General features: G+C 47.3%; 1 pseudogene; it reads right to left on the reverse strand.

Annotated features, from left to right (window-relative positions):
• Nucleotides 1-180: 180 nt before the first annotated feature.
• On the reverse strand, nucleotides 181-2,928 carry LOC138919108 (olfactory receptor 13A1-like; annotated as a pseudogene).
• Nucleotides 2,929-24,044: the final 21,116 nt, after the last annotated feature.

The raw sequence follows: 24,044 nt of genomic DNA on the forward strand, positions 1-24,044 counted from the left end.
AGTGCCTTGGGAACAAGTGGCCCCAGAAAGAGGCCAGTGACCGTCCTCTGCCTATAGAGCCCTTTGGACAAGGCTCAGGGGGATTTCTCAGGAGGTGTGTCCAGCGAGGCCCGAAAGTTCCCTCACCGGGGGCTCTCCCAGTGCTCTGAGAATCAGACCTGTTTTCTCCTCTTCACAGAGTCATTTAGTGAAAGACAGCGAGAGTATTCTAAGGGATGCTTTGAATTCCCTGTTCCTCAGGGTGTCAGCAAGGGGCTTGAGAGTGGGAGTCACAGTGGTGTACAGAATGGTGACAGCCTTGTCCAGTGGACCCCAGGCTCAGCTGGATGTACGTGTAGACGACGGTGGAGTAGCACAAGGTGACCACCAGGAGGTGCGAGGAGCAGGTGGAGAAGGCCCGCCCCCGGCCTGCAGCCGAGCAGATGCACAGGATGCTGGCGACGACGCAGCCGTAGGACGCCAGGGTGAGCAGGAAGCTCATCCCCGACAGGAACATGTCCATGGTGATGGGCATCACGTCGTTGATGAAGGTTGGGCTGCAGGACAGCAGCAGCACTGGTGGGATCTCGCAGAAGTGTGCGATGAGCTTGGGGCCACAGAAGGACTGCCGCAGGACCAGGCTGGTGAGCACGGAGGCGTTGAGTGTCCCCGTGGGCCACATGAAGGCCACCAGGGTGAAGCAGATGCTCCCACTCATCCAGGTGCCGCAGTGCAGCAGGTGGCAGATGGCCAGGCAGTGGTCATAGGCCAAGGCATGAAGAGCAACATCAGGCTGAGGCAGCCCCTGGAGGAGATGGTGCTGTCAGCGACCAGGTTCTGCAGGACCTTGAGCAGGATGGACGTGGTGCAGAGCGTGTCCAGTACGGCCATGGTGACCAGGAGGAAGTACATCGGGGGTTGAGGCTAGGGCTGTGGCTGATGGCGGCAATGATCAGCCCATTTGCTGGCCAAGGCCACCAGGAACAGGGAGAAGAAGAGGCAGAAGAGGGCGGCCTGGAGCCGGGGGTCCTCAGAGAAACTCTGCAGGAGGAAGAGAGTCAGGGCTGCAAGGTCCCCAAGGCCATGGGCAGCTGAGGGCCCTGCAGCTTACGCTGCTTTCTTGTCAGGAAGGGGTAGGTTTTATTTTTAACTGAGAAAAATAATCAATTACGTTTAACGAGTAAACCCTTCTGGAAAGAAAACAACGACCTTACAGTTTCCATTTACAGTTAAAACATTCTTGGCTCATTAATCAAAGGAAAAGCGACCTCCACACAGTTCTGCACAGCAGCTGCGTCAGTTTACAACCCCACCAACAGTGCACGAGGGTCCCCTCTCTCCACATCCTCTCCAACCCTTGTTATCTCTAGTCCTTTTGAGGACAGCCCTCCTGACAGGTGTGAGGTGATAACTCCTTGTGGTTTTGATCTGCATTTCCCAGATGATTAGTGATGTTGACACCTTTTCATTTTCCTGTTGGACATTTGAATGTCTTCTCTTGAGAAATGTCTATTCAGCTCCTTCAGTCATTTTTCAATTGGATTATTTGTTTTTTTGCTATTGAGTTGTACGAGTTCATTATATATTTTGGACATCAACTGCTTATCAGATGTGTGGATTACAAATACTTTCTTCCATCCCGCAGGTTGCCTGTTCACTCTTGATGGTTTCTCTTGTGGTGCAGAAGCCTCAGTGAGCGGAAGTTATACCCACCCTGCAAAGCACGTACAGAAGCATTTTAGAACACCTGTAACATAGGTGTTTCTAAGAACGCACGTGAGGTTCATTAACTTGGTAACAGGGGCCTTGTGGGATGGCACCCACCTTCAGTGTGGGAGCACCTGGGTCCTCAGTTGTCGTGGGAGATGCACAGCAGGAGCTGGCTACTGTGATTTCAATCTTCACGACTAGAGTGAAAATGACGATTTCCACGCTCATGAGGGAAGCATTCTTTGATAGTTCCCTGGGAGATGCATGCTATAGACCAGAACGTTGTCCTTGTCCTGGCGATTTGGGGGCGTTTGGTACATATTCATGAACTTGCAATAGCCTTCCCCAGATTCACCCCGTCAAACTGGGGACATGCTTGGGGGAGGGGTGTGGAACGAGACATGCCCCTGGAAGATAAATTGACTCCAGAGGCCGTTTCGACTTCCCGACTGCTCCCTCTCTGCGGGAGCTGCTGCTGTCTGTGCAGCTTTCATGCAGCTTATCATTCTGTAGCGCTCTTCTCTCATTTCAAAACATGGAGCAAAGAGTGATGAAAGAAAATCAAATCCTGGCATACAGTGGGCACCTCTTCCAGGAATGGTCTCTTTTCTCGGTTATTCTCCAGCTTCCAAGACGCAGGGGCCTCAGGCCGGTCTCCTCCTGCTCCCGCAGAGGCCGTGCAGACTGCACTTGACAAACAACCAATTTGTCTCACCACAGGGCTCGACTAGGTCACTGGTCAGCGACTGAGTCATTTATCTGGAGCCTCTGAACCCAATGTGTGTCCAGACCAGGGCTGCCACTTAGCAGGCAAAAATACAGAGCACCCAGCTAAATGTGCATTTCAAGCAGACAATGAGTTAACTCTGTCCCAAATACTGGAATGGAAATTCTTGTACTGTACATTATTTTTCATTGATCTGAAATTCAAATTTAACTGGGTGCCCTGTGTTTTTCTGGTCTCCCTCAGAAAGGACCCAAACGCCCCATCTCTGATGCCTTCAGGGCCAGAAGCATCCGGAGAAGCGCCTGGCTCAACGTTAGAGGCAGAAACCCACCAGACCAGGTGGACTTCAGACCAGACCCGGCCAGAAGCCCAGCCTCACACCAGTGCCTCACCTGTAGGCACCTGCCCAGAGGAACCCGACCACCTGCACCTGTACCGTCTGTTCCGGGCGCCTGGCGTCCTCCGCCCACCGCAGCCTCGGGGTCTAACTGGGCAGCAGGTGTGAGCAGCATGAAGCTGCCCTCCTCGGATTCACCAGGGATGCGCAGGGTCCACCCTCACAGCCTCCACGTCTGTCAAGCAGTGAGAGGCAGAGGCAGATACAGGTGCTCAGGAAGAAGGGGATGGAGAGACGCGTCAGACCCCAGGCCTGGGGTGGAGGTCAGCCCCAGAGGAGCAGTGGAAGATGAGCCCTCCCTCCTTCTGCCCTGGAATGCAGGGCTGGGATCCTGGATTACTCCCGAAATCTGTCACTGGTGTTTCTGTGCAATCGTGAGACTCTGCATTAACTCTTATTGAAAGCAAAACATCTCAGAAAAAATCACACAAACATGAATCGCCTCCCTGTGCTGCCCTCTGCATTTGGGGTCGGGCTCCCTGCAGGGATCCTGGAGAGGAACCTGAGGCAGAGGGATGGAGCCCTGTGACCGGGCCCCCCCAACTCCCCGGCCCTGGGCTGCAGATCCTGCTGCATAGCAGGACCACCAAGTCCTGCTCCTCTCCTGTCTCATGCATGTTCTCCCTGTAATATTAGAGCCAATTAAGCCCCTCACTAAGCATCAGAAGTGTTCACAGAAACTCGATGTGTCCTGACAGGAGCAGGTCCCAGGGTCCTGTGGCTTCCACAGACTTGGGGAGGTGAATCTCTGCTTCAACCATTGAAGGTGGAAGCAAGGGTGCGGCACGGTTTTAGAGCAACTGACAGCACAGCTTTTATTAAACTGGTGAGACATCCCAGAGAAGTTCCTAAACAGGCTGGGGGATCACACGCACCCGGGAGGCGGTTGGCCCCAGCAGTGGATGAGCGTCCAGCTTCAGCACAGGGCAGAGGCCTCCCTGGGTCCTCTACACTCCATGCGGGCTCCGGCGTGGCCACGGTCCTGCTGCTCAGGGTACAGGGTGGCTGCTGGCCTCAGGCGACCCAGGTTTAAACAGGGACAGCCTGAACTGTGAGATGTGCGGAAGAAAGGCACAACCACCTTGGGAGTCCGGCTCCAGGCCCCCTCGCTGAAACAGTGTCAACACCTGGCTGTGACCAGTTACCAGGGAGAATGCCACCAAACGTCCACCATGCTGGTGTTTCTACAGAAAGCCGTTCCCAGAGCGGATGCAGGCAGGCTCCCCCAGGGCGGGTGCGAAAGGAGGAGCCAGCTAGTTCAGGCGTTGTGACTGAGGGAGGTGCAGAGAGCTCAGGCCCCCGGGACCCTCCCGACAGGAGAGCCAGGCCAGAAGGGGGAGCCCAACATAGGTGGTTTGTGTTCTGCCGGGACCTCCTTCAGAAGCCCTGGGTCCCGATCATTAGTCTGGGCCACTTTTCCTGAGGCCAAAGCAGAGCTCCCAGGAAATTGGTGAGTCGTGTTTTCTTGAGTGGACTTAACGGATCTGCCAACTTCTGGTCTCACAATTTGTTCCCCACGACAGTAATTTCAGGTTATGCGAACGCTTTTAGCAACACCGAACTGTTGGGAGTGGAAATAAAATAAAGGTGAAAATTGCACTGGTGTCAGAAAGGATTTCTTTTAGTTTTGAGATTTTTGTAGACTTACAGAAAAGTTGAAAAAAATCGTTGAGTTTCCATACCCTTCAGCTAGTTCCCCTTTTGGCTAAGATCTTACACAACCATCTAACAAATTACCAACATTAGGATATGCGCCTTGGTGCCACATTGTTTAACTAAGTCACAGAATTTGCTTGAACTTCCCCAGTTTCACACACTCACACATGACGAAACCCACACATAGACTCTTACACAGCACACACGTTTACACACCCACACATGCTCACACCTCACACAGTTGCACATTCGCACATGTACTTACACAATCTCACACACACCTTGCTACAGGAGAGGCTGGTGGGGCTGTGCTGCGCTCCTCTCTGAATCCAACACCTCCCACATCACTCACAGCTCACATCCCCTGCTCGTCTCTGAGCGAATTATCTTCTCTGCCTCTCATCTCATGGTCCTTCCCTCCTTCTCGTCCTTGTGACGAGTGACTTAGAACTCCAGTTTTTCAAGTCTTTCCCCAGGCCAGCCCACGAAAACCCCAGAACATTCTCAAGGAATAAGCTTTCTTTGCGCCCCATTTCTTGAGGGGTATGGCTATCCTGGGCTGCTCCAGAGTCTAGAACACACTGTCAAGATGGGTTTCCTTGTTCCAGATAACTTAAAGTTAACTACATCAACAGTATCTGAAAGGCTCTTTAATTTGGAACACCATATGTCCACAAAATGTTGATGTGAAGATGACCCACACGATGGAATGTGAATTTTTTCTTTTGCTGAGGAAGATCCGCCCTGAACTAACACCAGCTGCTGATCTTCCTCTTTTTGCATGTGAGCCGCCACCGCGGCATGGCCACTGACAGACGAGTGGTGTAGGTCCATGCCCAGGAACCAAGCCTGGGCCACTGAAGCAGAGTGTGCCAAACTTAACCACCAGGCCACCGGGGCTGGCCCTGGAGTGTGAATTTAAAGAGAGTTTACTGAACTCTAAATGAGCCCAAGTATACTATACACGTGCACGCACACACTAATGCACAGACACAGATGCACACACATGCACACACAGATGCACATGCACACAGACATACACAGATACGCAGATGCACACACAGAGAGTGACATGAGCACACATACAGACACACATGCACACATAGACACACATAGACACAGGTGCACAGATGCACACACAGACAGACACACACACAGATGCATAGACACACACACACACACACACGCACACTAATAATTCCCCCCACAGAACTGGAGGGTGAGAGGCCAGAGTGCAGGGCAGATGAGCCTGAAGTTAGGAGGGACAGCTAAGTCACCGAGAGGGACAGACATCAGGACAACCTAGGGGTACAGTCAGGCCCAGAGTAGGAAGGTGTGACAACTCACAGAAAAGGGCCAGAGGTGATTCAGGCATCCTGGAAGCAGGGAGGAGCTCTCAGGTTGAGGGTCGAGGGCAGCCAGGGAGAAAGCAGAGCAAAGGGGTTTCCCAGAGCACGATGTTGCTGTTTCTGCCCCACTGGATGCCCGGTCCAGGAAATGATGTCTCCAGACCAAGGATGGACGGGAATCAAGGAGCCTGGTGAAGACTGTCAGCCGACTGTGTAGAGGGGACCCTCCCCATGACCTCAGCACAGCCAACTCTGTGCTGGCACTTCAGAAATTAACACAACTGCAGATGTATTTCAAATTTCTTAATCACGTTTGCTGTATGTGAACATAGACACCTAAAAGCATGTCAAGAACGAGCCTGCAGAGGACAAGTGCACAAGCCTCAGGCTCGCTGAGAAGGCCGCACGGCACTGGGGTTTCAGAGAGAGTTGCACAGTCTTCTCTGCAGCCGGCGTCAGGACTGTGCCCACCACAGGCGTATTCCAGACGTCCTCAGACACAGTGGCCCTTTTCAGACAGCCAGCAAATTATTTCCAAGAAAGCAACATAATTGTTGCAGAACAGCCCACAGTATTGTTTCCTATCGAGTGGAAGAGTCCGTTTCTTCCATCCCAAGCCCAGATCAGCCTGAAGGGAAGTCCACTGCGAGCCACAGGCCCCTGGGCCTGTGACGACTGTCGCATCAGCTGTAAGTCAAGCGCTGTTTAAGGACTTCCTGCCACGGTGAGTGTAAGTTGTGTTGTCATTGTTTTAATTCTGACTCTGTAGTCTCACAGCAAAGGTACGAGCCGTCCCCAAGCCCACAGGGGAAACTCAATCTGAAGAAAAATAGTTCTGCCTAAAATATCAGGTGCAGACGGGCCCTCAGCATCTTCATTTACAACTCAGGAGATCTGCACGTCGGGAAGATGCCAGCAAGCGCAGGGCAGCCGCTCACCTTCTGAAACAGTCTCTGGTAAGTGACTTCCTCTGGGCAATGACATGGTATCAATAGGGGCGTTTTTGAGAGTGTTAGTACATGCACCATTCAGGGAATTAGACCTGAATGGAGGCCCCCTCTGCCTCTTCCCATTTCAGGAACGAGAACACTGAGAAGAGTGGGTTATTTCCACTATACTCTCCTCTCCCGGGCAGTGCTGTGAGCACGCAGGGCCAGGCAGGGGCAGCGAGGTCAACTCCTGGGCTTCAGAGGAGAGCAGCGGGGAATGCGTTCATCCTGGGGAAGACCCTACACCCTGCAAAGACACAGAAAGCTCCCACTCCGCTCCCCTCCCTGCCAAGGGGCCGGGGCTGAGCCCAGAATGGACACGCTGTGGTCAGTGGTTGGTTTAAAAACTTGACGAAATGGCAGTTTGTCAGACCCGCGTCTGCCCTCACAGAGCAGAAATCAGAATTCAACACCCTGAAGATGACTCTCCTCTAACATCCAGGACGGGCCCTCACACAGCCTGCATCACAGCCCAGGTGCATGGGCCCAGCCAAGCAGAAATGGGAGAATTTAAGGCCAGTGGGCACATGGAGCATCAGGTCACCACAGGTGTGGTGGCAGGTCCTATCCAGTGACCACATCCCAAGACCTCAGAGAAAGTGCACCGTCCAGAGGGAATGGGGAACCTTCTCAGAGCCAGTCTCTGTTCCGTGTCACTTCCTTAGGGCCCGAAAAGGCGACAAGGGTGAGCATCACCTGCCTCGGAGGCGGGCTGTGCTGCCCGGGGCTTTCCTGGCAGCTGCCCAAGCTGTCCGCTGGGGTCCTGGAGAGGACAGTGAGCGTCAGAGCTGTGCGCAGCCCCATGCCTCCACGCGACTGCCCACCCGGCTGGACCTGCTCTGAGCTGCAGAATTGAGGGACGTGCGCCTCAGGCCACAAAGTCCTAATCCCCCCACCCCTGACTTGCTTCTTTCTGTGAACATTGAAAATACTTAAAACATGCCTCGTAAAAATAAGATCTGCTCAATGACAGCAACTTCTAACCTAGCAAATAAAAAGGGTTCCAAGAGCTATTTTTTCTGACATTAATTTTGTAGAATGAATCTGTCTAACAATAACAAGAGAAAAAGGTCCATGATCAAGAATGAATACGCAGTGTCAGTTTTTAAAATGCTGTACAACTGAAGCTGCTTCTCAAATCCCAGGAAGGTGGCAGATGGACCTTCAACTGCCCTGGGAGTCACCTCGGGCTCCACACAGCCTCACCCTCGGGCAGCACTGCCGGGTCCTCACCCAGCGCCAAGCAGGGCTCAGTGCTCAGGGTCCTCAAAGGCCACAGGAGCAGAGGGCACCTGGTTTTAAACAGGATCAGCTCTGCCATGTGACATAAAAGTGAAACCATCAGCTGGGATCCAGCTCCCAGGCCCGTCACTTAGAAGACCTCAGAAGTCTTGGGGGTCTCGGGACCGCCAGTGGGCCATGGAGTACCCCGGGGGTCAGGTTCTGAAGGAGGTGACCCTGGCTGAGGGCAGCCGCCTCTGCTCCCTCTCCAGGGGTCAGCTCAGCGTCTAGCAGATCCTGTCCCAGGAAAGAGGCAAGAGTTGGTGACGGGAGCTGTCGTTTTCCTCCCAGTTAGGCAGACAAGAAACTTACTTCCCTGGAAGGGGCCATGGTGGGCAGCGCCTCCTGGATGGAGAATCCCAAAGGCACACTCTGAGCCTGGCCCCTTCGTGGACGCAGAGCTGGGAGGCCTCCGGCAGGTGCTGCAGCCACCCTCACACACAGGAGAGAAAACAGCTGCAGACCGAGGAGGGCGTGACCCGCCTCCCAGCCTCTTCCTGCAGGGGGGCTGGAGCCGGTGCTTCTGCTTCTCAGCTCCCAGCTTGGAGGTTGGCCCGGAGGCAGAACAGGGAACTGCGGGTAAGAGGGGCTGAGGGCAGGAGGCTGAGCAGGGCTGGGTTTTGCAGGGCAGGCCAACAACAGCAGCAACCGCAGCAGCCACGTCGGGGGCTGAGCCAGTCTGAGCACTTACTGATGCCAAGGTCTCGCGCTTTTTTACATTGCATTTGTATTCTTCCCTGTTGAGCTGTAACTGACAAGTAAAAATCTGTGTATTCAAGGTGATGACGATACTATTTTCCAACAGCTCTACATTTTGTGTGTGTGGTGAAACCCCATAACATAAAGCCGACTATTTTAGCCATTCAAAGAGCACAGCTCAGTGGCATTAAGTCCATTCCTAACGTTGTGCAGCCATCGCTGCTATCTATTCCAGAGCCTCTTCCACACCCCTAGCAGAACCCGCACCTCTTCAGTAGTCACCCCACACCCCCTCCCATGGCCTCCAGCGGCCACCGGCCAGCCTCACCCTCGGCGGGTTTGCCTGCTGCGGACATTCTAGAAGTGGAATCACACAGCCTCGCATCTGGCTTCTCTCCCTGGGTGTGTTTCGAGGTTCGTCCGTGTTGCAGCGTGTGGCAGCAACAACTAGGCATGCACAAAGTTACTCCTTCATCCTCCGAACAGACTGTCAGGTAGGCGCTGACCTTGCGTGTGGAGCAGAGCTGCTGAGGAGCACGGACGCCACCACGAGCCATCCACTGCCCCAGGGCTCTCGGCGGCACTGGCCCGCTGCTGCCCACCTGCTGTCCTGTTTTCCTCACACCCCGCTCTGGCTGCCCCTCCTCAGGCTCCTTGCAGAGCCGCCCCATCCCTGAGAATAAAGCCTCTGCCCTCCTGACGGCGTGGTCCTGGCCCCATCACACCAGTTCCCCGGGGCCCGTCCACTTGAATCACGGCTGTCTGTCTCCTGACAGATCGTGTCTGCAGCCCAGACTCTGCTCACAACCCCCACAGACAAACTCCCCTTGTCCTGCCTCCTGGATGGACAAAGGATTGTGTCAACTGGGCTTGACCTCCAGGCCGGGAGGTTGAAATTAGTGAATGGCGGGAGAAGGCACATAGAGGTCAGTCCAGATAGGCCAGCAGAGGTCAGCAGACTCAGTCCTATGGGCTGGGAGTTGGGGAGTGGACAGAAGTGACCTTGTCTGAGTCAGGCTGACATGTGTTACTGTGGACATCGGGATGTACGTGATGGTCAGTGTGGACCTCACTGCCTGACAGTGAGAGCGGATATGATGGTCAAAGTGGACATGGAGCAGTGTGGATGTCATGGTCACTGTATGGTCACTGATGTGGACTCTCATGGACATGAGAGTCAGTGTAGAGGTGATGGCCAGTGAGAACATGACAGTGAGAGTGGATATGATGGTCAGAGTGTCCATGGCAGGCAGTGTGGAGGTGATGGTCGGGGTGGCCATGACAGGCAGTGTGGAGGTGATGGTCAGGGTGGCCATGGCAGGCAGTGTGGAGGTGATGGTCAGGGTGGACATAGCAGTCAGTGCGGAGGTGATGGTCAGTGTGGACAGGACGGTTCACCACGTACATAACATATAGCACCCACCTGCAGAGACTCTGGCTGCTGCCCTGCCTGGTGCCCCGTGGTCCTCACATGTTTGCTGACCTCATAGGTAGGTACCTGGCAGAGGACTTGCTATCTGAAAGATCTAACAGGCGTCTCGATCAACAAATTATGAAACTTCGCATGTATTTGTGCCTTCGTTAAAATTACAACTTGGTTCCGGCATTGAGCTAAAACCAATAGCACATTGCAGGGCCTGGCACCATTCCTGGGGTATCACAGGCACTCCACACACAGCCAGTGGGGTTGCCTCCCTCCTGCCTCCCTCCTTTCCTTCCGCAGGGAACTGGGTGGCTGAGCAAGCAGCTCGGGCCCGACAGGAAGGGAGACGAGAACATGGAATTGCTGCAAGGGCGCGGCCTAGAGCTGGCGGCACACCCCCCGGGGCCTAGTGATGCTGGGACCCAAACAGAGGAGGAGGCTTGAGGCCAAAGGTCAGCCAGGTAACCAAGAGCTGTGTGTGCCAGGTGAGGTCCACCAGGTGACTAGGTCCTGTGTGTCAGGTGAGACATCGGGCCGGGACTTCAAAAGCAATGGTGCTGATGAAGGATCCTGAGTGGAGAAAGCTGGGCTTTGAGGAGGATCCCCCGAGGCCAGCACGGGAAACAGACGGGGCTGGGCTGCAGGCTGGGAAACCGGTTCACATCATTGTGTAGAAACACAGGAAAGACATACTTAGAACGAGGCCGGGGAGTGGGGGCCGTGGAAAGGGGATCTGTTTGAGATGTTTGAGGAGGTGGGGGTGGCTCGGTGTCTGGGGGCTGTGGTGGTCCAGGCAGAGGAGGATCCAGGGTGACGGTGGGGTTGCCACACGGAGTCTTGAGAGGTGAGCACAGAACCGCTGCTGTCATCATCCCCCTTCAGCTCCAGTCCAGGCAGAGTCCACAGGCGGGGGCTTTCCGCCCTCATGCTGGAGACAAATAGATGCCTGGGACCATGACAAGAGGTGACGGTGGTGTCCTTGGCAAGTGACTTAGCTGATGGATGCCTGGATCCTCATTCCTATAGTGTGGATAAACTTGCCTCGTGGAACTGTTATAAAGATGAAATTAGAGACAGGTGGAGACCTGCCACAGGCTCTGACACAGAGTTATGTTTGCAGAATGACGAGCATGTGGTTTTGGGAGGCGAGAATGCAGAGCCGGTGAGAGCGCAGGCTTTGGGGGCAGAGAGAGGGCTGCCCAGTCCTCGCTGCATTTCAACCCGGGCTTCCTACACCTGTCAGCCTCCTGGGACGGATGGACGGAGACTCAGGGACCCGCTCAGCCTCTCCATCTGGTTGGATTGTCTCCCTGCTGTGTCTGGGAGACGCTTTGACTTCAGTTTCCCCACCCTCCTGGCCCTGCCCTCCTGCTCTGCCCCAGGTCTCCCTCCCTCCCACGTGCTCAGAGACTTCCCTCCTCCAGTCTGCCCCCTTTCCTGCGTCACGGATTTTCCCTCCCAGCTCCTTCCACACTGTTCACGTTTTAAAATCAAGCAAAAAGGCAAACAATCTTTCCTCAAAGCCACATCTCCTTCACAGCCCAGGGTCTTGAAGGATCCTCTTACGCAGACCTCCACTTTCTCAAGTCACCCGCACCTTACTCTCTTATCTATGCTCCCACTTCCACTGGGATGTTTCTCAGAAAGTCCCCTCCCCCAGCCACTCTCGTCCCCTCCTCTCACTGTCTGTGTGCAGACGGTCGGAGCCATGACCTGCCCAGGCCCAGGGCTGCCCCTCCTTCACTCTCCCGTCTCCCACCTGCTTCTGTGAGGCCCCTTCACCCCAGGCTCCTCCCTTCCAGGCCCCCACTCTTGCTCTGTGTGGAAGGTGCTAGCCCAGCCCTTTGCCTTCTGACACCTGTGAGTCCCCCACCCCAAGCCCCACATTACATGCACCCCTAAAGTCCAGGGTTTTTACGTCAAACGCCTACAAAGCTGTAAGTGCATCACTTTTCTGTGATTCTTTTGGTTGTTGTGTGAAGGCCACCGCCTGCCCAGCAGCAAAATCCCTGGGAAAGGGGTCCACGTAGGCTGTCTGAGAGTCGTCTGTGCAGCGCGTGGTGCTGATCAGGCACGCGGTCCACATCTGCAGAGAGTGGGGGCGGGGAGAGAAGAGGAGCACGGCCTGCGGAAGGATCTGAGGACAGGACACCTGCTCGCACACCAGTCCCGGGGCAGATGAGGAGATGCGTGCAATCCCGGAGCAGCACAGGCTCGGCAGAGAGGGGACACGCGGTTGTCGGTGCTGCTGTTAGGGCACGCCGCAATTTTCCTGATGGGAAACATCCATGCCCAGCTCTTCAGACCCTACAAAGCCACATCATCCCTTGACAAAGATTCAAATACTCTGACTCCCACCCTATCCCAGACCTCTCTGCCCCCGGGGCCATGCCCTCCCTCTTCCTCTCCTGGTGTGAGTCACTGGTTCAGAGACGGCACTGTCAGGCTGACATCCTACGTTATTGCTGTTTTTATCAGTTTAAAGATTTTATTTAAGACTGGAAAGCCCAAGTCATCCAGATTGTGCCTGGTTCTCTCAAAGGCAGATGCCCTTCACTACGACCCTGGCTGAGCCACAAGCTCACTCACATGCTCCTGGGTGACGCTTCCCGTGGAGGCCCCACCTGGCTCCAGCTGCTGCTTCCCTCACACTTGATCGTGACGCTCAGCACAGGGTCTGGGGCAGACTGCAAACTCAGTGCATGTTAGGGAAATTAGTTGTACGGGATGAACATCGAAAACTGAGGTACAGAGAAGTTAAACGCCATGGACCGTGAGCCCAGGCAGAAGCCAGAGCGTTTTCCATGGCCTACACTACTGGCATAGACTCATCAAAAGACTGAGACGTGTCACAGGATCAGAGAAGGCTTCCCCGCCCTCCGTCTCTCCCCCGCATCACTAAGGCCTATTTACAGCAGTTCCCTTTACCCAGTCCCTCATATCCAGCAATCAAAGAGAAATTACAACGCATACCAAAAGGCAAAAAGCACAATCTGAAGACACAGAGCAAGCCTCAGAATCAGACACGGCAGGGAGGTTGGAAGTATCAGACCAGGAATTTAAAACACCGTGATTAATATGCTAAGGGCTCTAAGGGAATAAGACAGCATGCACAGCAGATGGGCATTGTAAGCAGAGGATGGAAATCCTAAGAAAGAACCAAAGGGAAATAAATGCTAACGATAAGAAACACTGTAACAGAAATGGAGAATGCTTTCGATGGGCTTATTTGTAGACTGGACATGGCTGAAGAAAGAATCTCTGAGCTAGAAGATATACCCATGAAATTCACAACAACTGAAAAGCAAAGAGATCAAAGACTAAGAAAAAAAAATAGAACATAATATTCAAGGACTGAGGGAAACTATGAAAGGTAAAACATACATGTAATGGAAATATCAGAAAGAGAGAAAGGAACAGAAGAGACATTGAATCAATAATAATGGAGAATTTCCCCAAATTAATGTCAGACACCAAACCGCAGATCCAGGAAGCTCAGAAAACATAAGCAGGATAAATGCCAAAAAACCAAAAACAAAAGCCCCACACCCAGGCATATCATTTTAAAACAATAGAAAATGAAAGATAAAACACTCTGAAAGAAGCCAGCAGAAAAACCACCTCTGCTACAGAGGAGCAGAGACAAGAGTCATAGACGACTTCTCAGAGACCATGCAGCAAAAAGAGTGCAGTGAAATGTTTAAAGTGTTGAGAGAAACAAAACACCAGCCTGGAATTCTGTACCCTGAGACATTATCCTTCAAAAGTGAAGGAGAAAAAGAGACTTTCTCAGACAAACAAAAATTGAGGGAATTTGTTGCCAGTAGACTTGCCTTGCAATGAATATTAAAAGAAGTTCTTTGGAGAGAAGGAAAATAATATAGATTGGAAACTCAGATCTACCTAAAATAAAGAAAAAGCATTGAAGAAGGAATAAAATAAAAACTCTAATTTTTCTTAATTGAGCTAACAGATATCAGTTAGTTTAAAATAATAATAGTGCCAACAGTGTATTTGATTATGTATGTTGTGTACATATCTTGTGTGTGTGTACTTATATATGCTTACATATAAGTGAGATGAATGACATCAATGACACAAGGGATAGGAGAGAGGAGCTAGGATTATTTCGTTATCACAAGGTATTCACACTACCTGTGAAGTAATATATTGTTATTTGAAAGGGGGCCTTGGGTTAACTGTAAATGTACACTGCAAAGTATAAGGCAACCGGTAAGAAAGTTAAAAAAAAAAAAAAAAGAAGCATAAATGATATGCTAAGAAAGGGAGAAATGGAATCATATAACCATATCATTCTTAATTAAAATTGCAAAAAGCAGAACGAGAGTTGAAGATGAACAAAAAGAAGAAAGAACAAGAGCAACAGACAGAAAACAGAAAAGAATGTGGTGTATATTAATTCAACTAGATCAATAATCACACTGAACATCGATGGTCTGAATGCACCAATTTGAAAAACAGAGATTTTCAGAGTGGATCAGAAGCCAAGACCCAACCATATGTTGTCTACAAGAAACGCACTTTAAACATAAGGATGCAAATATATTAAAAGTATATGGATGGAGAAAAATATACCAGGCTGACACTAATCAATAGAAAGCAAGAGTAGCTATGCTAATTTCAGACATGGCAGAATTCAAAGCAAGGAAATATATCAGAAATAAGAATAAAGACGACAATGTCCTTCTTTATTACACACATATAATAAAGGGGTATGTGATACCCACTCCTCCCGTTATGCCCATTGTCCATGACACACAGCGGCTGCCTGACATTTCATAATGACAAAGGACCAATTCTCCAAGAAGACTTAACAATCCTTAAGATGCATGCACCTAACAACAGAGATTCAAATTAGTTAGGAAAAATAACAGAACTTCAAGAAGAAATAGATTAATCCACTCTCATAGGTGGAGAGTGCAAGACCCCTCTCTTAGAGATGGACAGATCCAGAGGCAAGAATTAGTAAGGGCATAGTTGAACTCAATGGCACCTTCAATCAACAGGATATAATTGAAATCTACAGACTACTTCATCCAACAAAAACAGAATACACATTCTTCTCTAGCTCCCATGGAACATTCACCAAGATAGACCACATTTTCTGGGTCATAAAACAGACATTAACAAATTTAAAAGAATAGAAATCATGCAATATCTTCTCTCAGACCATAATGAAATTAAACTAGATATCAAGAACAGAGAGAGAACTGGAAAATCCCAAAATACTTGGAGATACACAACACGCTTCTAAATAATACATGGAGCAAAGAAGAAATCTCAGGAGAAATTTACAAATACTTTTAACAATTAAAATTAAAATACACTCATCAAAATTTATGGGATGGTGTGAAAACAGTGCTTAGAGGGAAATTTATTGCGTTGTATGCATATATTAAAAAAGAAGAAAGATCTGAAGTTGTTCACTTAAGTTTCCGTTTTAGGAAACTAGAAAAAGAAGAGCAAATTAAATACAAAGTAAGCAGAAGAAAAGCAATAATAAGAATTAGGGCAGAAATCAATGAAAGAGACAACAAAGAATAGAGAAAATCAATGAAACCAAAAGCTCATTCTTTGAAAAGATCAGTGAAATCTATAAGCCCCACCCAGGCTAACTAAGAAAAAAACAGAGGACACAAATTTCTTATATCAGAAATGTACAAATGGGCATCACAACAGATCTTATTAAAAGGATAATAAAGGAATACTATGAACAACTCCATGCCCACAAGTTTGATAACCTGGAGAAAATGAACCAATTCCTTGTAAGACGAAATCTGCCAAAACTCACACAAGAAGAAATAGATGATCTGAATAAGCCTATATTCATTTATAAAAAATGAGTCAATAATTACTAATCTTCCTAAACAGAAAGCACCGGGCCCAGAGGGGTTCACTGGTGAATTCTAACAAACATTTGAGGGAGAAAATATACCAATTTTCTACAATCTCCCTCAGAGGATGTGCACAGAAGAAATACTTCCTAACTGATTCTATGAGCCCAGCACTACCCCAATAACAAAACCAGACAAAGCCATTATGAGAAAACTACAAAACAATCTCTCTCGTGAACATAAATGGAAAGTTCCTCAACAAAATATTAGCAAATTGTATCCAACGATGTATGAGAAGAATTATACATCATGACCAAGTGGGATTTATCCCAGCTGTGAATGCCTGCTTCAACATTTGAAAATCAATTAATGTAACCCATCACATCAAGTGGTTAAAAAGGAAAAGTCAGGGGCTGGCCCCGTGGCTTAGTGGTTAAGTTCGCGTGCTCCACTGCAGCGGCCCAGGATTTCGCTGGTTCAGATCCTGGGCATGGACATGGCACCACTCCTCAGGCCACGTTGAGGTGGTGTCCCATATGCCACAACTATAAGGACCTGCAGCTAAGATATACAACTATGTACCAGGGGGGATTTGGGGAGATAAAGCAGGAAAAAAAAAAAAAAAAAAGATTGGCCACAGTTGTTAGCTCAGGTGCCAATATTAAAAAAAAAAAAAAAAAGGAAAAGTGAAATGATCATATCAATAGATGTGGAAAAGATATTTGACAAAATCCAACATGGATTCATGATAAAAACTCTCAGTAACTAGGAATAGAGGGAAACTCTTTCAACTTGATAAAGAATATCTACAAAAAACTACAGCTAACATAATAGATAATGATGGGAAACTCGAGACTTTCCCACTAAGATCAGGTAGAAGGCAAGGATGGCCCTTCTCATCATTCTTTTTCAACATCATACTGGAAGTTCTTGCTACTGCAGTGAGGCAAGAAAGGGAGATAAAAGGTATACACATTCAGAAGGAAGAAATAAAATTGTCTTTGTTCACAAATGACATGATTATCTATGTAAACAATCTGAAGAATGGACCAAGAAATCCCTGGATCTAATAAGCAATTACAGCAAGGTTGCAGGATATCAGAGTAATATACAAAAGCCAGTCACTTTCCTATATACCAGCAGGGAACAAATGGAATTTGAAATGAAAAACACAATACCATTTACATTAGCACCCAAAATTTGAAATACTTAGGTACAAATCTAATGAAATATATGCAAGATCTATATGAGGAAAAATAGAAAACTCTGACTTTTGTCAGTGGTTACCAGTTGTTGGGGGCGGGGGGGTGGAAGAAGACAATAAATATGTCCACACATACATAACATTCAATTTTTATAAAAGGAATGTATGCAATTCAATGAGGAAAGTAAGTTCTTTTTCATAAATAGTACTGGAGCAAATGGATAATTCTGTCTAAAAAATCTATCTTGATTCCAAGAGATAAACAAAAGCCAGTTTGAGGTTGCTAATAGATGTAAAGGTGGAAGCTAAAAGTTTGCAGATTTTAGAAAAAATATAGACTATTTTATATCTTTGCGGTAGACAAAGATTTATTAGACAAGACATGAAAGGCACCAAAGAGAAAATAAAATTTTATAAAAGTGGTCTGGTTTTTGTTGTAATTTAAAATTCTTGATTTCAATTAAAGAAGTAAAAAGGCAAGTCAATGACTGGGAGAGAATATTCTTGACACATGTCTGTCAAGGGGATCATATCTAAACTACATATATATAATGTGTAATGAGTAAGAGAAACCTCAAACTGGGTCACGAAGGCCTGTAGGGGGAGTTCTCACAGCCTAGCATACATCGTTAACTACTCCAAACAGAAAGAGATGGAGGCTTACATCTCCAACAGGAAGTACAACTACTTTGCTACTGAAGGCCTATTTCTCTCCCCACCTGGAAGCAGCCCAGCCAATCAGAAATGCCGCAGTTCAGCCACTGAGAAATGCCTCAGCCCAGCCAATCAGAAATGCCACAGCCCAGCCAATGAGAAACACTGCAGCCCAGCCAATGAGAAACACCACAGCTCAACCAATGAGAAATGCCACAGCCCAGCCAATGAGAAATGCTGCACCTCTGCCAATAAGAAACACCTCAGCTCAGCCAATGAGGAGCTGTTGTGCCCTGAACTGTTACTCTCCCCCAATGAACTTTCCTTTAGGACAGCCCCTCTGTCTCCCCCTTTTCTCTATAAAAGCAGCTCCCTCCTTAGTTCTCTAGATTTGTCTATGGTTAGCTATCGCATGCACATCCAAAATTATAATTCTTCTGGCTATTCTCAAATAAACTCATTTTGAGGGTAAAATAACAGGTAAATTTACTTTTTAAGTTGACAGTAAAGAGCTACAAATTTATACTAAGACAAACCACCCAATTAAAAGAGAGCAAACAGGAGTGACATCAGCAACATGGTGGAGCGAGCAGTTTTCTTTGTCTCTCCCCCTTTGAACTACAACTAATTGGACATTCCTCGTTCAACAAAGAATATCCACACAGCACCTCAGGACACCTGCGAGACCTATGCTGCTATACATCAGAAGGTGGATGGACGTCCCCCTGGGTGGAGGTGGAGATAGGTGAAAACTCTCTGACCCCCAGACAGCCTAGTACTTGCAAGCAACTCTCTCCCAGCTGACACGCTCATAGCATCACCATGGCACTGAGGGTGTGCGTGCACGCACATTGGTGGTGTGACTGTGGAAACAGGTGACTACAGCCTTGAGCCCCCCAAGATTGCTCCTTAGCCCAGTGGGAAAATCCATGATCCCATGGCAGCTGCAGGGCAAGCCTCTACTAGGCCTTAGTGGAGAGGCCCCACCCAGCAATCACAAAGGCTGGGAGACCCTGGGACAAAAGGGGTTCGGCCAGTTGAGCAACCCACTGGCTGCATTTAGCACACACACACCTGCTGCAGCCCCAAGGGGGCAAGGGAGATCTAGTGGGACCACGCAAGCAGGCAGTGAAAATTTGGAGCCCCGGCATGACTGCTCCTTGGTTCAGGGGGAAAATCCACAGTTCCACAGCAGCTGCAGGGAAAGCCTCTACTCAGCCTTAGCAGAGAGGCCCCGGCCAGCAAACACAAAGGCTGGGAGGCCCTGGGGGCAGAAGTGGCGTGGCTGGGTGAGCTAGATTTGTGTATGGTTAGAGACCCATAGCTCTGCTGAAGCCCATAGTGGACAAGTGAGATCCTGTGGGACCTGACAGTGGCAGAGATGCGAGTCTAGATGAACCTGCTCCTGGCTGCTGTGAAAGCCCATAATACCACTGCAGACCCTAAGGAGGGAGCATGTCTAGGTGGTCTGCGAGAGCAGGCACCAGCAGCCCTAGGCCCCCTTCTGATTGTCCCCACAGCTGAGGGGAGACCCAACAGGGCCACTGCGATCATGAGGAGGGGCCCAGGCTTGGTCAGGAACAGCTGACAGGGATCCTGGTTGGTGCAGATTACAGAGCTGCTGCCTGCTCCCCACCAGTAGAAGCAAGTGGAAGCAGTAACCAAACTCTGTTCTATGCGGAGACACAAATCCATGCCATAAAGCAGTATGAAAAAGTATATTAAATCTCCAGAACAAAAGGAAAATGACAAGTACCCAGAAAACAATCCTGACACGCTGAAATCTATAACCTAAATGACAACGAATTCAAAATAGCTATCATTAAAAAAACTCAATGAATTAAAAGAGAATACAGATATACAACTCAACGAGTTCAGGAGCTATGTCAGAAAAGAACTTGATACTATAAAGAAGAACCAATCAGAAATTTGGAGATTAAGAACACAATGGATGAGATTAAGAAAAATCTGGACTCTCTGAACAGTAGGGTGAATAATATGGAAGACAGAATTAGCAATGTGGAGGATAGGAATATAGAAATGCTTCAGATGAGGAGGAGAGAGAACTGAGACTAAAAAGAAATGAAGAAACTCTCCAAGAAATATCCGACTCACTTAGGAAATGCAACATAAGGATTACAGGTATCCCAGAAGGAGAAGAGCAGGAGAAGGGGACAGAAAGCCTGTTCAAAGAAATAATGGCTGAGAACTTCCCAAACCTGGGGAGAGAGGTGGAACTCCATGTGACAGAAGCTAATATATCTCCAAACTTTATCAATGTAAAAAGACCAACTGCAAGGCATATAGTAGTGAAGCTTGAAAAAGTCAAGGACAAAGAGAAAATATTAAGGGCAGCCAGGCAGAAGAAAATAACCTACAAAGGAACCCCCATCAGGCTGTCAGTAGATTTCTCAGCAGATACCTTACAGGCTAGGAGAGACTGGAATGATATATTCAAAACTCTGAAGGACAAAAGCATGCAGCCAAGAATACTCTATCCAGTGAAATTAGCCTTCAAATATGATGGATAAATAAAAACTTTCCCAGATAAACAAAAGTTAAGGGAGTTCATCACCACAAGACCAGCGCCCCCCCCCCCCCCCACACACACACACAAGAAGAGCTCAGGAAGACCGTCATACCTGAAAAAAAAAAAAAAGGAAAAGGGTTACAAAACCCAGAACAAAGGAGATAAGTAGAAAGACAAAATCAGAAAATTGCAGCTCTCCATCAGAACAGGTTAGCAAATTCTAAGTATAAAATTAAAGATAAAAGGAAGGGAAACACCAAGAATAAATATAATCTTGTCATTTTTAACCACAAACTCACAACACAAGAAGGAAGAAAAAAAGATCTGACAATCACAACCTAGAAGGGGAAGAGGAAAGGGATGGAATGGCTTAATCTAAGGAAATAAGAGGCTATCAGAAAATGGACTATTTCATCTATGAGATGTTTTATACAAACCACATGGTAACCACTAAACAAATAACAAGAATAGAGACACAAATTACAAATAAAAAGAAAGCCAATATAGAAAACTACGTACCTAAATTAGTAGTCCAAAAATCATGGGATGAAAAACAAAGGAAATGCAGGGGAACCAGAAAACAAGTGATAAAATGGCAGCAGTAGCCCCCCACATTTCAATAATCACTCTAAATGTAAATGGATTGAACTCTCCAATCAAAAGACACAGAGTGGCAGGATAGATTAAAGAACAAGACCTATCAATATTCTGCCTCCAGGAAACACACCTCAGCCCCAAAGACAAACACAGACTCAGAGTGAAGGGATGGAAGACAATACTCCAAGCTAATAATGAACATAAGAAAGCAGGTGTCACCTTACTTATATCAGACAAAGTAGACTTTAAAGTAAAACAGGTAAAGAGAGACAAAGAGGGGTAGTTTATAATGATAAAAAGGACACTCCACCAGGAAGACATAACACTTATAAATATATATGCACCCAACACAGGAGCACCAAATTACATAAAGCAACTATTAACAAAACTAAAAGGAGATATCAACAGTAATACAATAATAGTAGGGGACCTCAACACCCCACTAACACCAATGGCTATATCATCCAGACAAAGTCACAAGAAAATTGTAGAATTAAAAGAAAAACTAGGCCAGATGGACTTAATAGATATATGTAGAACACTCCACGCAAAAACAGCAGGTCACACATTCTTCTCAAGTGTGCACGGAACATTCTCAAGGGTAGACCATATGTTGGGAAACAAAGCAAGCCTCAACAAATTCAAGAGGATTGAAAAAATATCAAGCATCTTTTCCAAGCATATTGCTATGAAACTAGAAATCAACTACAAGAATAAAGCTGGGAAAGAAGCAAAACTGTGGAGATTAAACAACATGCTACTGAACAACTAGTGGATCACTGTGGAAATTAAAGGAGAAATCAAATATTATCTGGAGACAAATGAAAATGAAAAGATGCCATATCAACTCATTTGGGACGCAGCAAAAGCAGTCCTAAGAGGGAAATTCATTGCAATACAGGCTCACCTCAACAAACAAGAAAAATCTCAGATAAGCAATCTCAAACGACAGCTAACAGAATTAGAAAAAGAACAACAAACAAAGCCCAAAGTCAGTAGAAGGAGGGAAATAATAAAAATTAGAGCAGAAATAAAAGAAATTGAAACAAAAAATACAGTAGAAAGGATCAATGAAACAAAGAGTTGGTTATTTGAGAAAATAAACAAAATTGACAAACCCTCAGCCCGGCTCACTAAGAAAAAAAAGAGAGAAGATGCAAATAAATAAAATTAGAAATGAAAGAGGAGAAATCAGAACGGATACCACAGAAATACAAAAGATTATAAGAGAATACTATGAAAAACTATATGCCAACAAATTAGACAACCTAGAAGAAATGGATAAATTTTCAGATGCTTACAACCTCCCAAAACTAAATCAGGAAGAAATAGAGAATTTGAATATACCAATCACAAGTAAAGAAATTGAAACAGTAATCAAAAACCTCCCCCAAAATAAAAGTCCAGGACCAGATGGCTTCTCTGGAGAATTCCACCAAACATTCAAAGAAGATTTAATACCTATTCTTCTCAAACTATTCCAGAAAATTGAGGAAGATGGAGCACTTCCTAACACATTCTACAAAGCCAATATCACCCTGATCTCAAAACCAGACACGGGCAACACAAAGAAGGAGCACTACAGGCCAACATCACTGATGAACGTAGATGCAAAAATCCTCAACAAAATTCTGGCAAACCGAATACAGCAATACATTAAAAAGATCATACACCAAGATCAAGTGGGGTTTATACCAGGGACACAGGGATGGTTCAACATCTGCAAATCAATCAATGTGATACACCACATTAACAAAATGAGAAACAAAAACCACATGATCATCTCAATAGACGCAGAGAAAGCATTTGACAAGATCCAACATCCATTTATGATAAAAAAAAAAAACTCTCAGTAAAATTGGTATAGAAGGAAAGTACCTCAACATAATAAAGGCCATATATGACAAACCCACAGCCAACATCACACTCAATGGGCAAAAACTGAAAGCCATCCCTCTGAGAACAGGAACAAGACAAGGGTGTCCACTCTCACCACTCTTATTCAACATAGTACTGGAGTTTTGGCAAGAGAAATTAGGCAGGAAAAAGAAATAAAAGGAATCCAAACAGGCAATGAAGAAGTGAAACTCTCACTGTTTGCAGATGACATGATCTTATACATAGAAAACCCCAAAGAATCCATTGTAAAACTATTAGAAATAATCAAAAACTACAGCAAAGTTTCAGGGTATGAAATCAACTTACATAAATCAGTAGCATTTCTATACTCTAATGATGAGCTAACAGAAAAAGAACACAACACCATTCACAATTGCAACAAAAAGAATAAAATATCTTGGGGTAAATTTAACCAAAGAAGTGAAGGACCTATACAATGAAAACTACAAGACTTTCCTGAAAGAAATTGATGATGACATAAAGAGATGGAGAGACATTCCATGCACGTGGATTGGAAGAATAAACATAGTTAAAATGTCCATACTACCTAAAGCAATGTACAGATTCAGTGCAACGCCAATCAGAATCCCAATGACGTTCTTCATGGAAATAGAACAAAGAATCCTAAAATTCATATGGGGCAACAAAAGACCCCGAATTGCTAAAGCAATCCTGAGAAAAAAGAACAAAGCTTGAGGCATCACAATCCCTGAATTCAAAACATACTACAAAGCTACAGTAATCAAAACAGCATGGTACTGGTACAAAAACAGGTGCACAGATCAATGGAACAGAATTGAAAGCCCGGAAATAAAACCACACATCTGTGGACAGCTAATCTTCGACAAAGGACCTGAGGGCATACAATGGAGAGAAGAAAATCTCTTCAACAAATGGTGCTGGGAAAACTGGACAGCCACATATAAAAGAATGAAAATTGACCATTCTTTTTCACCACACACCAAAATAAACTCAAACTGGATCAAAGACCTAAAGGTAAGACCTGAAACCGTAAGGCTTCTAGAAGAAAATATGGGCAATACACTCTTTGACATCAGTATCAAAAGGATCTTTTCAGACACCATGTCTTCTCAG

Source organism: Equus caballus, chromosome 1 (genome assembly GCF_041296265.1).
Source record: "Equus caballus isolate H_3958 breed thoroughbred chromosome 1, TB-T2T, whole genome shotgun sequence".
Lineage (NCBI taxonomy): Eukaryota > Metazoa > Chordata > Mammalia > Perissodactyla > Equidae > Equus > Equus caballus.